The 15181-nt window shown below is 40.1% G+C and overlaps 2 pseudogenes; both read left to right on the top strand.

The window, feature by feature from the left end:
- Window positions 1-4566: 4566 nt before the first annotated feature.
- LOC148371649 (U2 spliceosomal RNA) lies at window positions 4567-4739 on the top strand (annotated as a pseudogene).
- Window positions 4740-4896: 157 nt separating this feature from the next.
- On the top strand, window positions 4897-5060 carry LOC148371650 (U2 spliceosomal RNA; annotated as a pseudogene).
- The last annotated feature ends 10121 nt before the right edge of the window (window positions 5061-15181 follow it).

Genomic DNA, 15181 nt, shown 5'->3' on the forward strand with positions numbered 1-15181 from the left:
TAAGGTGCACCGGATTATAAGGCGCACCCCCCAAAAATAGTTATTTGTCCTATATTTTCCATACATAAGGCGCACCATACATAAGGCGCACCAGACTATAAGGCGCTACAGTGGGAACGTCAACAAAACAGTCAGATAGTCCAGTCAAACGTATTAACCCCTAACATTTCGACGGCTCGCAAAGAAGCAAATGCGTGTCTTAGACAGGTACGGTGTCTATACGAGGTCAACAATCACTCAAATATGTTATTCCACAAATTATTAAAAAGGTTAAACTTTTGGGATTTAAGGAATGCCAACCATTTCTTAGTTTCTATTTTATTTTTTGCTGGCAACTGTGTGGACAGCAAAGTAAGAATTTCATCCTGCAGGGAAACTTGGTTCTTTACTGTGCATATGACAATAAACACTTTGAATTGAATTGAAAAATAGACTTATCACAGAAACATCAAGATCAGTCTGAAACAAGATACTGGGAAAATATTAAGCCAGGGTAGCTCACCAAAGTCGTCTTGCAGCCATCATGTTCAATAATAATACACAACCACGGTCCTCTTATATCCGTGGGTGTAGTAAATCCAACCGTGTAAAATATTTACATACTCCAAAACACGCAATAATGCCGACGAATAAAAGATGAAATCTCCGAGAAGCAGACGTTGCTTGTTGCTAACTGTCCCATAATTCCGATTGACAAATACAGACTACTAAAAAATGTTTTTTCCAGCCCATAGAGCAACCTAACTTGAGATTCACATGTTTTTCGACCAAATGCAGGCTTTGCTTTATGCCGTTTTAGCACGAGCCTGTAAATGCTAAAAAGGACCGGCCTCCTTTACCTCTGAATAACTTTAGCCAGTAATGACCAATTCAAATGATGTTTCACACATTGGTTAGGAAATGAAACGCTGGTATATATATCCCGGCATACACCGCAGACAACTTCTCCTACGGGCAAAAAAATCTAGTCGGCAGCTGCTTGCCTTAGTCGCGAGACCTTGCCACTCAATATTGATCCATATATAAGGCGCACTGTATTATAGGGCCCGGTCACACAGCCATTTGCATCTGTATCGAGGCTGAATCACGGCCAGAAATTTCTGCCTGTGAAGCAGACGCTGTTGGACGCTTTGAGATCGCCATACAGACGAGATACAGCAGTGCTTTACACGCGGTCGGAAATTCACACACGGTTGGCCGCGCGAAAAAGTTTTGCGCTGCTCAAAACTTTAGACCACGTGTTAACCGCGGGCGGCACACGTGGTACACACGAGGCAATGACGCGGAAATGACGCGGGACGACGTGCTATGGCCGCGGCCAGGTCGTGGTTACACGTGGGCAGGACGCGAAATTTCAGCGGGTAATCGTGGGTGGAGCACGGTCATAGCATGTTCTGCGCCTGTATCGCGGTGTTATTACGTGAAATTAGCGTGTTACGCGTGTGACGGTCAATCGCCTTTCTCTGCGTATATACAGCACGATTTGCCGAGCACACGTCAGTTGTGCTCGAGACGTCAAGGGGTGAACATGGATCCCCGTCACCGTAGTGACCTCGTCTTAATCCATTTTTATTTCTTGACATTTCTTTTCATTTCATAACAAGATAATAAAATAAAAATGAAAAACTATTACAATAACCTATTGGCTTCTTCGGTGCCATAGCTTGAAATCTTGATCTTCACGGGACTGAGTCTTGAGCGGTTATAATTTCTACAGCCCGGTGTTATGCCGAGAAATGCATCCCTGCCGAGATTTGCATCCCCTCGCTACTACAACCACTTTTACCTCGTTTTATCTCACTTTTATATCACTTTTAGGGAATGTAATGGCGAACATATAACCAAATCCCCTTCGTCTTGCATTTGTTGGGAATGTAATACAACATAAACCATTCCGTCTTTGTTTTTGTTGTGAACGTAATCGAACGGTAATGCACACCGTATATAAATCACTTTTGAGAACTGATATGCACTCTACCGTAAAGCGTATTATGCAGAAATAAGCTTTATGGTAGAGTGCATAACAGTTTCAATACGAGCGATTTGAATAGAAAAAGGCAAAATAAACATGTTACCTGCTCAAAAGTGATTTGTATACGGCGTGCATTACCGTTGGATTACATTCACAACAAATACAAAGACGGAATGGTTTATGTTGTATTACATTCCCAATAAATGCAAGACAAAGGGGTTTTGGTTATATGTTCGCCATTAAATTCCCTAAAAGTGAGATAAAAGTGAGATAAAACGAGGTAAAAGTGGTTGTAGTAGCGAGGGGATGCAAATCTCGGCAAGGATGCATTTCTCGGCATAACACCGGCTCGGCAGCTTTTATACCCGTGGTTCACACGCGGAAATGACGCGGAAATGACGCGATGAGGGAGCGGAACAGTCGCCGGCGTCTGTTTTGCGGGCATACCACCGATGAACAGCGGGTTGGCCAATTTTGCGCATTTTCCATCGCGGGCAACCACCGGCAAAAAAAAATCGCAAAATTTTACCCGCGATACAGACGCAAACGGCTGTGTGACCGGGCCCATAAGGTGCATCATCAGCTTTTGGAAAAAAAAAAGGCTTTTAGGTGCACCTTATAGTGCAGAAAATATGGTATAATAAATTATCTGTTGTACCCATAAGTCTACTTTTCATCTTGAATAAAGTGCTATTAAAAACCCATGTCACGACCATGTTATACTTTGTTTTCATTATAAGTGCACTCTGAATGCATTGTCTGCTTATGTTCAATATTGTATTTGTTTCAATTAAACATCAGAGCTTGTAATGTCATGTCAACATTCCATTTCTCTTACAAATTCAAACACTACATACTCCCTGTTCAATGAGCTTGCCCTTACCCAGAGGCAATTTTGTCCTCGCTGCTTAGATGCACACTCAAACGGGCCTGCATTACACATATTCACAATATACTGTATAGTCTGTAAATCTTAATAAGTGAATGTGTGGATGGACAAAATAAACTATTCCATAACTCCAAATATTTAGAAAACTAAATGGGATGAATGCATCCTTTCTCAATGTACGAGAATATGTATACGTGTGGAAGCAAGTGTGTATTTTCTTTTTTTATATATGAACTGAAAGTTTGACATTTGGTTATTTGCAATGCACACGATAAATGCGGTAGTTGCAGACTGGCACAAATAAGACACTTTGAGTTTGTCGCAGGAAGTTTGTTTTGCACCATTTTCACTCCAACTCAGTTTTCTTTTTTCCCTCACGGTTTTGACGGTGCAAATTTACAGGGCACAGAATTATGTCTTAAAACACTTGAAAAGTGAAGCCATTATGGGGGGCTCAAGCTTAAAATGTGACTTTAAAAAATGGCACAATGAATTAATAAGTGTGGTTTAATTCTTAGGCATTTACATCTGGAATCGATACACAAGTTGGAATACCCTGTTCCATTTTAATTTTTGTTAGGAAATAACCCGTTTTGGAGTTAAATAAGGAAGCTAATAGACTGAAAAAGCCTTTTCTAAAACTTCAATACTTTTTAACAGAGTAATTGCAAAAACAGCGGAATATAATTCAATGCATTCTAAAGTCATTAAAATGTGCAAAATCAGGTATCATAATATATTTTTGCATCCTTGTGTAAGGACCAGCACACAGGGTAGACCCAATCGCGTAACGTTTTCTCACAATTTTATTGAAAGAAAGACGAAGGGCAGCACCCGGGATCGGATGCTCGCTGGACGCGGGAAGCCAGACGCTCTCGCATTGGATTGTGATCCGAATACGGAAGTGGATCTTCCGTCGTGGGCGATGGCGGTGTCAGAAACGAAAAACGGGTCGATAGCCGGGACTGGGAGAGCAAGGCGTGGTCGGGGTCGGAAACGAGTCGTAAGCCAGGACGGAAGAGTAGACGTAGTCGGGATCAAAAATGGGTCGGAAGTCAGGTTCGGGAGAGCAGACATGGTTGGGATCAAAACGGGACACACGGGAGCAAAACCGGGACAGCCGGGCGTCATGGTCGAAAAAGGCTTGCCTTGTAAAAACAGAGGTTCGCAGACGGATTGACCACAGGCGACCGACAGGACTGGGTTCAAATACGGACAGGGAGCCAATCAGAGCCCGCAGCGTTTGGAGCCAAATGAGCGGGCACAGTTGATTCATGACGACTTGCAAATATTTTCCTCAATATTGCAATATTTAAACATAAACATAAACATAAATATTTGGAAGAACAATAATGTAGGTGCAACATGTTTTTGATACAGCGTTTCGGTCATTTTGTTGTCGCAATATCCAAATCCAATTGGTTTGAACCAAAATTATGTTTTTGTTGACTTATTTTTTAAACAAAAACAAGTGAGCTTGTTCTTCTAGAATACTGTGAAGTTAATTTCAATGCATTTTGACAGTAAGTCTTTCGTCAATGTTATATTTGAAATTGAATTAATTTGTATTATATACTTATATATGAATTGGAATTGTCTTGACAGTTTATGATAACAACATAATTATGGAGCATGATGAAAAATAGCTCAGCTAAAACAAAGATGTAAAACATGGCACCGAGATTAAAACTAGTGTGATGATGAGATAAAAATCAAAGCCTTTTGCTTTGACAACTACTATCCCAGTAGGTTTGCGGCTAGGATTCAGCACTGCCATGATCTTTGATTTTTGCAATCCGGAGATGGAATAAGAGCTTGTTCTGTCCACTCCACGCATCGGCCCGGTATTGCAGTACCTCCGGGAACGGTGCATTCGCAATGATCGCAGCAAGGCTTTAGGGCTAGGACCTTAGCTTGGCCTTTTGGCTGAGAGTAAGTGTCCCGGCTCCTAGGCTTTGTAGCATATTATGAACTGACCGATAACGGATAATGGATAATGAATAACGAAGATAGATCAAAAACCCTTAAAAACCCCAAAACCCCCTGCCTTTTGGTTAAGATTATTGCGTAGTTTACAACTTATGTAATTACAATTGTGCAACTTTGATTTTTGCAATCCGTAGATGAAATAAGAGCTTGCTATGTCCACTCCACGCATCGGCCCGGTATTGCAGTACCTCCGGGAACGGTGCATTCGCACTGATCGCTGCATGGCTCTGTGGCTAGGACCTTGACTCGGCCTCTTGGCTGAGAGCAAGTGTCTCGGCCCCTTGGCTTTGTAGCGTATTATGATTTGACCGATAATGGAAAATTGATGAAGAATATAGAACAATAAACCTTACAAAATCCCCCCCTCACAGATACAATACAGGTTCGATTCCTGGTGCATCCAATACTGACCAAACCAGATCAGCTATATTTATGACTAATCAATCATTGTCAATTAACAGTGATAAACTACCTTAAAGCACACCTACAGTTTGATTTCATTTCCGACCCAGTACCAAACGGCCTAGTACTGGTCCACAAGGAAAAATACAAACTAAGTCAACTCGAAGTGACCAAATCTTACCATTTTTTTTACATTTCTCTTTTCATTTTGTTGCCCATTACTTTACAAGGTTTTTGTTTTTTGGGCGTACCAGTTGCAGGAAGATGGCAGACATTTACTTACTAGTAATTTTCAAAAACGCATGATTATGTGATAAGTAATTGTTTTGCTTATTATTATTTTTTTTTAATGAATGAAGCTTTTTTGTTACATCCATGAGGCACTAAATAATACACAATGTCCCTTTATGTTGCACAATCCTTCTTCAAGTTTGAGATGATGCAAGCGAACAAGTAAAAAGTGAGAAAGGCTGTAAAACAAACAAAAGCGCTTCGATCTTCAATGTGATGAATCACTGAGTTGCGAATCCCTATTTAAGTTAATTGCTAGCAGCATGAGAGATTCCTCCCTTTCTCCTCCTCCATGTTCAATATCAATTTTCAGGAAGGAGCGAGAAACGGAGAGAGAGATAGCGCTGGCCTGTTCCCCAGAGTCTCACCAGTGGCCTCACTGATAAAAACTGCACTAACAGCACTTAGCCATTTCGTCGAGCGAGTAAACAGACGCACAAACACACACTTGTGCCAGCACACAAGCTAACACAACACACAGCGACTCTTATTCACAGCTGTGTGCGGTAATGAAGGAGAAAAGATGGGCCAATCGAAGTGAAACAGGGAACAGGCTGGTGTCATCTGCTCCGTGACCTTCTGAGAAGACGCAGTCTGTGTGTGTGTCTGTGTTTGTGTGTCTTTGCGTGCATTTGTGCGTATGTGTGTTCTGCTGAAGAAGTCTAGAGGTCAGACCTGTGCTCACTGGAGGGAATTAACATTAGTCTGCTTTGCTAAGGACAGGCTGTTCCCCCTGGAGAATGCAGGAATTGCGCGAAGCCTTTTTTTTTTCCTCCAGGACTTTTACTGCTATTTTGTGTTACTCGGACAAATTACCAGACTAAAAATCACACCTAAAAAATGAAAATTGGCTAGGAATTTAAACGTGTGCTCTATGATCTGGCGTATCTTATATGCAGATACAAATGCATACCGCTATTTTACCATATTTGGGGATCAGACTTGGATAGCAACAGTTAGAGTGCTAAATCCTAACCACCAGACCACAAGGGGCATAGGTGCCATATGAAAAGGTATTGGGTTTTATCTAATTATCATAACGGTTTTAGTCACGGTACCAGATATAAATGTAGATACAGAAAGCAAATAAAAATTGGCATAACATTTTGTTTCACTTTTTTGCACTTCAAACTCAGCATTGTAAGTGACAAATGTTAATAATGTGCGGCTATGATTAAGATTATTCAGTGTGATAAAGGTGATATCCGAACCAAGGCTGGCCTGACATTCAGGTCGGGCCTTAAAAGTCAATCATTATGTCCGGGTTCGGTCGGCCTGTCATGATTACTGATTCGGGGCACATGCGGCTGCCCCGGTGGCGCCAACAGCCCTGGTCGCTGATTGACTCCTTGCCACTTTTTAAACCCCCCGACTCCCTGTTACCGGCGTCCGATCGTTGCGAACCTTCAGCTCCCGCTAAGGCAAGCCATCCGAACCTGACTCCCTGATTTTGACTCCTGTACGGCTCCAGGCTTCGACCTGTTTCCGTTTGATCACGTCTCTGCTCCTGCGCCCCGACAACCCGACCTGCTTTTCCCTCTTCGACACCGCTATCGCTCGCCAGAGAAGTGCCACTTCCGCGTCCCGAGCGACCTGCTCCCCACAATCAACAGTCACTGGATCGTGGGTGCCAGGTTACGTCTCTTTTCAAATAAAACTAAGAAACTAACGCAATTGGGTTCCCGTCTCCGTTCCTGGTTCATGACACGGCCTTGGCTTCTCTCGCGCTGTTTTTTGTTTTTGTTTTTTTAACTATCCACCTGCCATTGTGCATTTTTTTCTTTGTGAAGGATTCCAGCAGCATCTTGCAGTCCTGTCCCCTTCTTTTGTCAGTGTACTCATCTGCGCGCTTGCGCTTGTCGTCCTTGCATGCCTTCCATGTCCTCACAAATAAAATATGAAAATTGGGGTTTACTTTGAGCTCAGTCTCTTGAATCGAGTTTATTGGGCAGGCTCGGGCTGGGCCAGGCAGGCTTGGGTCAGGTCGGGCTAAATTTTTCCCTCTAAATGACAATATAAGCTATTAACGTAACGTAATACTTAAAATGTGTTTATTCAATATCCTTCAAAGTAAAGTTCATCATAGAGATACACCAGGGACTTGTTTCCCTTTCGTAGTTTTTTGCATTTATTTATAGCTTTCAGGAAGACTTTCTGTTTTCTCTACTTTCTAACACGGTACTGTGACTAAAATTAGTGTGATGATGAGATGAAATGTAAATGTCCGTAATTATGAAGACATATTGAGATTTTTGTTTATGGTAAAGTTTTGTACAAATTGACATTCTATGTACTATCGTTTGCATTGTTTTTAAATGAATGCATCGGATAACTGTTCTGCCTTTGAGAAACCCCAGCTCTTACTGTTGTTTAAATTCCACGCTCCTTATAGTCCAGAAGCCCTTACATATGAAATAATAAGCTGTACTTGCCCAAGACAAATTACAGCATGGTATTTAAGTGATCCGTCAACTGTGATATTACAAAAAGTCTATATTTGGGGGGGTACGCATTTTAATCAGGTACACTTTAAATTATGGAATCTACGGTAAAATTAATTCCAAGTAAGTACAAGTGTGTGAGGTGAATGGCAGATTTCTTTATATTTAAGAGGATCGCAACCACCTCAGAATGCATCACAAAATGTGTGAGCCAAGTCCACTCACAGTCAATAACGAAGGCAAGTGTGTGATGGAGTGAATAAAAAAAAAAAAAAACTGCAAATATGTTAAAACTGGATTATTTCCGCTAAGCCAACCACAAAAATGGAAAACAGAAAAGCGTCACCCTTCAAAAAAAGGTTATTTGCTTTTTAGGGCCCTTCTTATTATGAAGAAATTATCAATGATGTTAGAAATTATGTTAGGCGGACAGTGTGTATTATTTGCTTCCTCCTAGAGGTTAACAAAACATTTTATTCAGAAAAAAAATATTTAAATAATAAGCAATACTCTTAGCCTGGAGAGGGATGGGCGGTGTACTTACCCAAAGTATACATCAGGAAATGGTGCCTGTACGATTCTAGTGGTTAAGGGAAGCATATGAACTATCATTTGGAGTAAATAGCTGTGAGCAGAGCTCAGCTCACTGAAATCTATGCAGTGCTGTTCGCACCAGAGATTGCTGATTTCCCTTCCATATTTGTTTCTGCACCAACTTGCATATACATAATTCCATTCTAGCGCATCGCTGTTCAATTAGAAATGTTTTTCTTTCCACATTGAAGTTTAAATTTTTGTTTTAGTTTAAATATTGAGAGTTAACATTTAGTAATTAGATAAATTATGGCCTACAAATGTAAGCCTTTATACTAGTGTGAACTTGAAATGACAATGACAAAGACTTGTCGAAACAAAAAATAACAGAAGAATAAACAACAAAGATATTTATTCCTTAAATGGGAATACAGTATTTTGTATTTTACACAATGGTTAATTGAATTGAACTGTCTTTATTGGCATTAATAACAATGCAAAACACATGTATGCAACTTGTATGCAACAAGATATGACATGGCTCTCTTCAATGAATGAATGCTGAATGAATGAATGAATGAATGAATGAATGAAGGATCAGCCTTTATTGTCATGATACAACTCGACATCTGGAGGGCTTCTCTTTTTAGTGCAAAGCAAGACAAATTGAAAGGAAAAAAATCTGTAAAAGAATGAAAATGTAAAACAACATATGAAAACAATGTAACAAGTACTGTTTACAAGGGTGGAAACATGCAGTATGTTGGCCTGGAGAGGAATGGGTGCCACCAGACTGTACTTGCCCAAGACACACCATAGGAAATTGTGCCCCAACGACCCTAGGGGTCTAAAGAACCAACCAAGCAACTAACCAACCACCCAACCAAACCACCCAACCAACCATCCAACCAACTGTTTACATGGATACATACAGTTTAATTACATAAAACTGAGATTATCTGAGATTTTGTGGCTGATACCCAGTGATGTGCAGTCAGGGAAGGCAAGTGATGCTTTACTTAACCTGTCATCATATAAATTTGAAATTAAAAGTATATTAAATGTCAGGCAGAACGGAAGGAAAACAGAGATCTCTTGCACTCGTTTCTTGGTTTTTATTGGAAGGAAGGAATGACAAGGCGTGATTCTTCGATCCGTTGTTTGACGGATTGAGGAAGCTTGACAGGCGGGCAAAGGCTTGGCGGAAATGGTCGCGGACAGGCGGAATCGTCGAGTTGTTGGTCGGGGCTGGAGCAGAAGGGTGTCGTCGTGTTCGGAAATGTGATCAGGAATCAGACGGGAACATTCGGAAACGGGTCGGCAACGGAGATCAAGTAGAAAAACAGGAGGCAGGCAAATAGTCGAAGGGAAGGGCTTTCTGAGCAGATGGCAACAGGTAGCATAGTACTATCAGACAGCTTGTTTCTGGAAGCTGAGGAATTAAATGGACAGGGTGCGCCAATCAGCTGTCCTGGCTGTTGGTGCCAAATCCTGAGCACAGGTGTTCCAGATCCGCGTGATTGTGACATTAAATGCTTATATGTATTCACTTTCAAGGTTCTTTCAAATATAGGTTTTTGGGATTGTCTTTTTTTTAAATCACAAAATTTTCACATCATTTTATGGATATTATTAATACAATAATTAGGTGATGTATCCAGGTGCTGTAATTTGTAGATGCAGAATGAGGTGCACAATTATGTTTGCTTTATCACAGAGTAGAGGTAAGAGCTTGGGCCCGATCCCGACCCAAGATTCAGGTCGGGTCAAGCCTCAAATGTCAATCATTAACTCTGCCTTGGGCTGAGTTGGGCTTGTCTCTGTTTTTTCAAATAGCCTAATACTTTTCAATGAAAAGTTTCAAAATATTCTAACCAGCGGGGCCACAAGACTGACAGATCGCAAGGCAGGGTGCGGAACGGAGGAAGGGGTGAGACTGGAAAGTCTATCCTCATCGCCGATTTAATGTTATGTTAATAAGGAAATTGGAAACCGGCTCTGTGCACTGCTTATTTTCGTTTGTTAACAGTAGCCATTTTTATCACCACACTTTACAGGAACAGCACACTTTACGGCCGTGACTTCACGTTGTCATAATATTAGCCTGTGGCTGAGTTTACACATGTCATGTGTTCTGTGGTTCCCTTTCTTTGTCCAACAGTGCCAGCCTGAAAATCAGTGCACGCATGCATGTGAGCCGCGCATGCACCCGGTGGTCAAAGTCACACTTTTTTTCCTCCGTCCTCTCGCAAATAAAATATGCAAACTTGGGGTTTTCTTCAGGCCGGTCCTTCAAATCATGTTAGTTTGTCAGGCTCTGGCTGGGCCGGGCCTCAACACCCGCAGGCCGGGACGGGTCGGGCTGGAATTTTTTCCCACCTCAATTACAGAGGGTGGGGCCAAGGGTTCCAATTTGGCGCACACTTCAGCCACAACCAATAGAAATAGCGATAGGACTAGCATGCTAAAAGCAAGTCGAGCCATTCAGTAATATTGTCATTGCATGTTTTGTTCTTTATAATGGAGGATTAGTTATCTATTGAGCCTTTTATTAAAAAAGGTGCATAGACTTAATTTAAAAGTTAAGATAAGTGAATAAAACATTTTGTCAATGCAACAGTTCTTACACTGCTTCCTTGATCTACCAATCAAATAACGAGTAAGATGTAGGTTCATTTATTTGTAAATCTGACTGTGCCTCACTAATTAAGTACCTTACTAAACGTCACTGCTAACACCTCATTAAGGTCTTGGGTGGGCTATTGTCTCTATACTGGCTATCGCTGAATAAAAAAAAAACCAATGTGATAAAGAAAGAGTGATCAAGTACATAGTTTTGGTTTGAGAGAGCTAGGATCAAGCTTGATTCTGTAATTGATACTCACTTTATCCCACCTCACTAAGAAGATTAGACCTTCGGGTGTCCTATTAGCCGTGCTCTCTGTGGGCTTTATGGCCGTCATTCAGCTTTTCCAGCCCTCTTTTCTCTGAAATAGTCTTATTTTTCACTTTTAGGAAAAAAATCAAAATAAATGGTGAATTTAATTTGTAATGATTCCCGATCTTTCTTTTTTGAACTGGTTTGATTATATAACAAAACACGGATTCCATACATATATAAAATTGCTATTACGCGAAATATTTTAGTGTTTCAAAAATATCTTATAATGAATCCCGAATAGAAAGTAGTTGAGCCGGAACTTGTTGAAGGAAACTGTTTGAAATAGACTTGGTGTTTTATTCACTTTGAGAGCTAATGTGCTCTCCTTCCAAACTTGTTCGTACTCTATTTCTCTTTAAATTTGTCATTTTAACAAAGACCAAGCTGATCTTTAAGAGCAACATGCTGAGCCAATTAGAGCACTTGAGACCGCCAAATGCTTCTCTCCTTTATACTGGAGTTTGCTGCTATACAACAACCGCTGCAACTAATTGGATATTTTATACAGCAGTCAAGTACCGAGGACAGATCTGATGTATTCAAGCATGTTTGAGAATTTGTCTGGTTTGCAGCTGGTAATGTCAAGCGCTGCTACATTGGGCTTGGAGCTTTGAATGTCTGTCAGTAAAAGCTCTGCTTGAATTCAAGTATAACGCTGTGATTTGGGTCACAATTTTTTAGAGAGTACATAAAGAAAAGGTTGACAACTTGTCACGAACATCATTTTTAAAAGAGTTTTAATGTCAATATGTAATTGTACCACTGATGTGCGGTGAGGTTTGTGTCTAGTGAAGCATAGTGAAATCTTTTTTATCAATTTGATTGGTTGAGCAAAAAAAAAAGCAATATATAAACTACCATAGAAATATAGGGTTTATCATGTTATATTAATGTATAAATGAAGTCTTTGCGCTACACTTTTTGAATAAATACATAGGTAATCTTCCATTATAAAAATCATAACCTTTGTGTTAAAATGTCTGAGCGTAAATGAGTCAAAAGAGTGCTTTGACCCAAAACTACATTTCCCACAATGCCCATCGACTGCAATATCTGCAAAGTGACGGATCACCGCAACTGCACGACAGTGTTTCAGTATGAATGCTATTGAATGACATTGAAAAATTATGCCCAACATGTCAAAAATATTGTAGTTTATGTTATATGTAGTAAAGTACTTATATTTTATACTGTATTTGTATCCATAGTGGAGTAGTTAGCACGCTCGCCCAACCGGTTCCCGGTTTGAGACCGGGTGGAAACATTTAAAGTCCAGGAGAGGGATGGGTGCAACGGGGCTGTACTTTCCCAAAACAAACCACAGAGAATGATCCCCCTACAACCCTAGTGGTTAAGGGAACCAACCAACCAGTATGTATGTCTGCATTTTTTCCAATGCTACTGCAGTGTTTGAGACTTGAATACCAAGTAATAAACTCAGAACAATTTTTGTGTCGGGAGAAGTTATATTTATTTTGCATACTCTTTTATTACATTTAGTTACATTTAGGCCTGGGCAATACGACCAAAATGAGGTAATAAAAAAAACAACAACAAAAAAACATTGCACATAATCTGAGGTAGAACAGTAATCCCCCAAAAACCATAAATAAAAATACAAATTTTAATGCACACTCAGCAACATTCATCAATCCATTTTCTGCACGGCTTATCTTCACTAGAGTCGCGGGGGTGCTGGAGCCTTTCCCAGCTGTCTTCAGGCAGTGGGCAGGGGACACCCTAAACTGTTCCCCAGCCAGTCACAGGGCACACAGAGACATACAACCACTTACACTCAGGGCCAATTTGGACCAGTCGAATAAGCTGAATGTGGAATGATAGCCTTTTGTAGCAACGACGTAGTGTTTGGTGACAGTTGTGGAGCATTTCAGGAAAGCAAAGACTTATACAAAATGATGGCTTAAAGACAGTTTAAGAAAAAATGCATAAGCAAACAAAGAAGGTATTTGACTAGGCTTGGTTGGGCTCATTATCCGAGAAGCGGAGGTTTTCTTATGAGTATACTCCTTATCTCCTCATCTCTTTTTCTTTGTTCCACAGTCCACGAATCATAACACCTTTTAATCTCTCGGTGAGTGGAAGGAGGAGCATCCGACCGAATGTGCGTACACGCCTTATTAGTGTGGCGTGAACCTCTGGTTTGGAAAATTAATTTCAAAAAAGAAAATGAGCGGATTAGCTCCATGAGCGTGCTATTTAGATTTTAGGGAAATTAGGCCTGATGGACTTAACTGATGCGGCTGATTAGTGAGTCATTATCTAAGCCCTTTATTTCGGCCTCGCTTGTGCAGCCGATTTGACAACTAACGTTTCCTAGATACGTGCTACTATGACGACGTGTGGGGGATTAATTAACTGAAGAGTGCTATCTCTTTTAGAAAAAAACACTACATGTGTGTTTTGTTGTGTGTGTGTTCTATGGATATACACTCATTTGTCAAATTAAAGAGTTTGGAACGTCAACCTTATTTCTGTACGGTCCTCAACAATCCAGTACTCGACCCCCTCCTAGCTCATTCTAACACTGGCATAAATTTAATTCTTCCACTGTCAAAGGTTTCTATATTTGTATGTCATATACATGTTTTTTCAAATCGTTTTGCCACATACTGCTCGGGCACTCCTTTTACAAGGCTACAATAAGCTCTTTAAATACCGAAATGGGTCATTTCCAGTTATATTAATTTAAATATTTTAAATCATCACATCAATACTTGAATAAGGTTAAACAGTTTCTGGTAATTAATTTCCTCTATTATTGTCCATATACTCAAATGTACTTATTTACTTCTTCTTTCAGTCACTTGTTGCCACAATATATCTCTTGACCTAGTCTTTATACAGTGTCTACATTGTTTTAAATGGTGATCTGATGTACTGTTAGGAGGACTGCCTTGAAACATCTGCAGTTCTCAGTCTGAATAAAGGACTGGTGTGAAGCTGGTGCCTTGGAAAAGTTCCACTAACTTCTGGGTTCTGCCCCTTTGGTATTAAAAAAATGTTCAGCCATTTTAAAAGTGCATTTGTTAAAACATTACAGCCTTGTTATGTACTTAGTAACCCACAATAGTCTGTTCTATTTATTTTATATTGATTTATTGAAACATAAACCTCAAACTACTTTCAACAGTGCTTGGTTTTTCTCTTCTCGGATATTGATACAAACACATGGAGGAAGAAAAAGCCTGTCCTCCTTCGGTGCTCTAGAAAATGTATAACATTTGAGAAATGTTTGATCAAAAAATAACCTAAATTGGATCCAAAAGACACCAACCAAATCGGTTGTGTCGCTCATTTAATCACAAAAAATCAAGTCAAATAAATATACCTCACTGCGTGTAGTGAGAATTGTGTGAGTTTTTTAATTATATTCATTTCATTCTTTGAAACCATCACATCACTATTGTACTCAAGTTAATCATTCAGTGGCAATTAATGCACTTTAAAATTGTCCATATACTCACATGTTCGTGTTTACATCTTGCTTTATTCACTTGTTGCCACAATATATCCCTTGATCTAGTTGTTATACAGTCTTTACATTGTTTTAAGTGGTGTTCTGAATTACATAAGGGAGAACAAAAACAAAATCCTTGGAGTCATTTATTTAACCTTATGCTTTACGTTTCAAAAACTATCTATCTCGAACATTTAGTTTACTTATTTGTGCAACCCATTTTTGGGTTATTTATTCAACCCAA

This window comes from Urocampus carinirostris, chromosome 2 (genome assembly GCF_059441175.1).
Source record: "Urocampus carinirostris isolate Australia breed hairy pipefish chromosome 2, RoL_Ucar_1.0, whole genome shotgun sequence".
Classification (NCBI taxonomy): Eukaryota; Metazoa; Chordata; class Actinopteri; order Syngnathiformes; family Syngnathidae; genus Urocampus; species Urocampus carinirostris.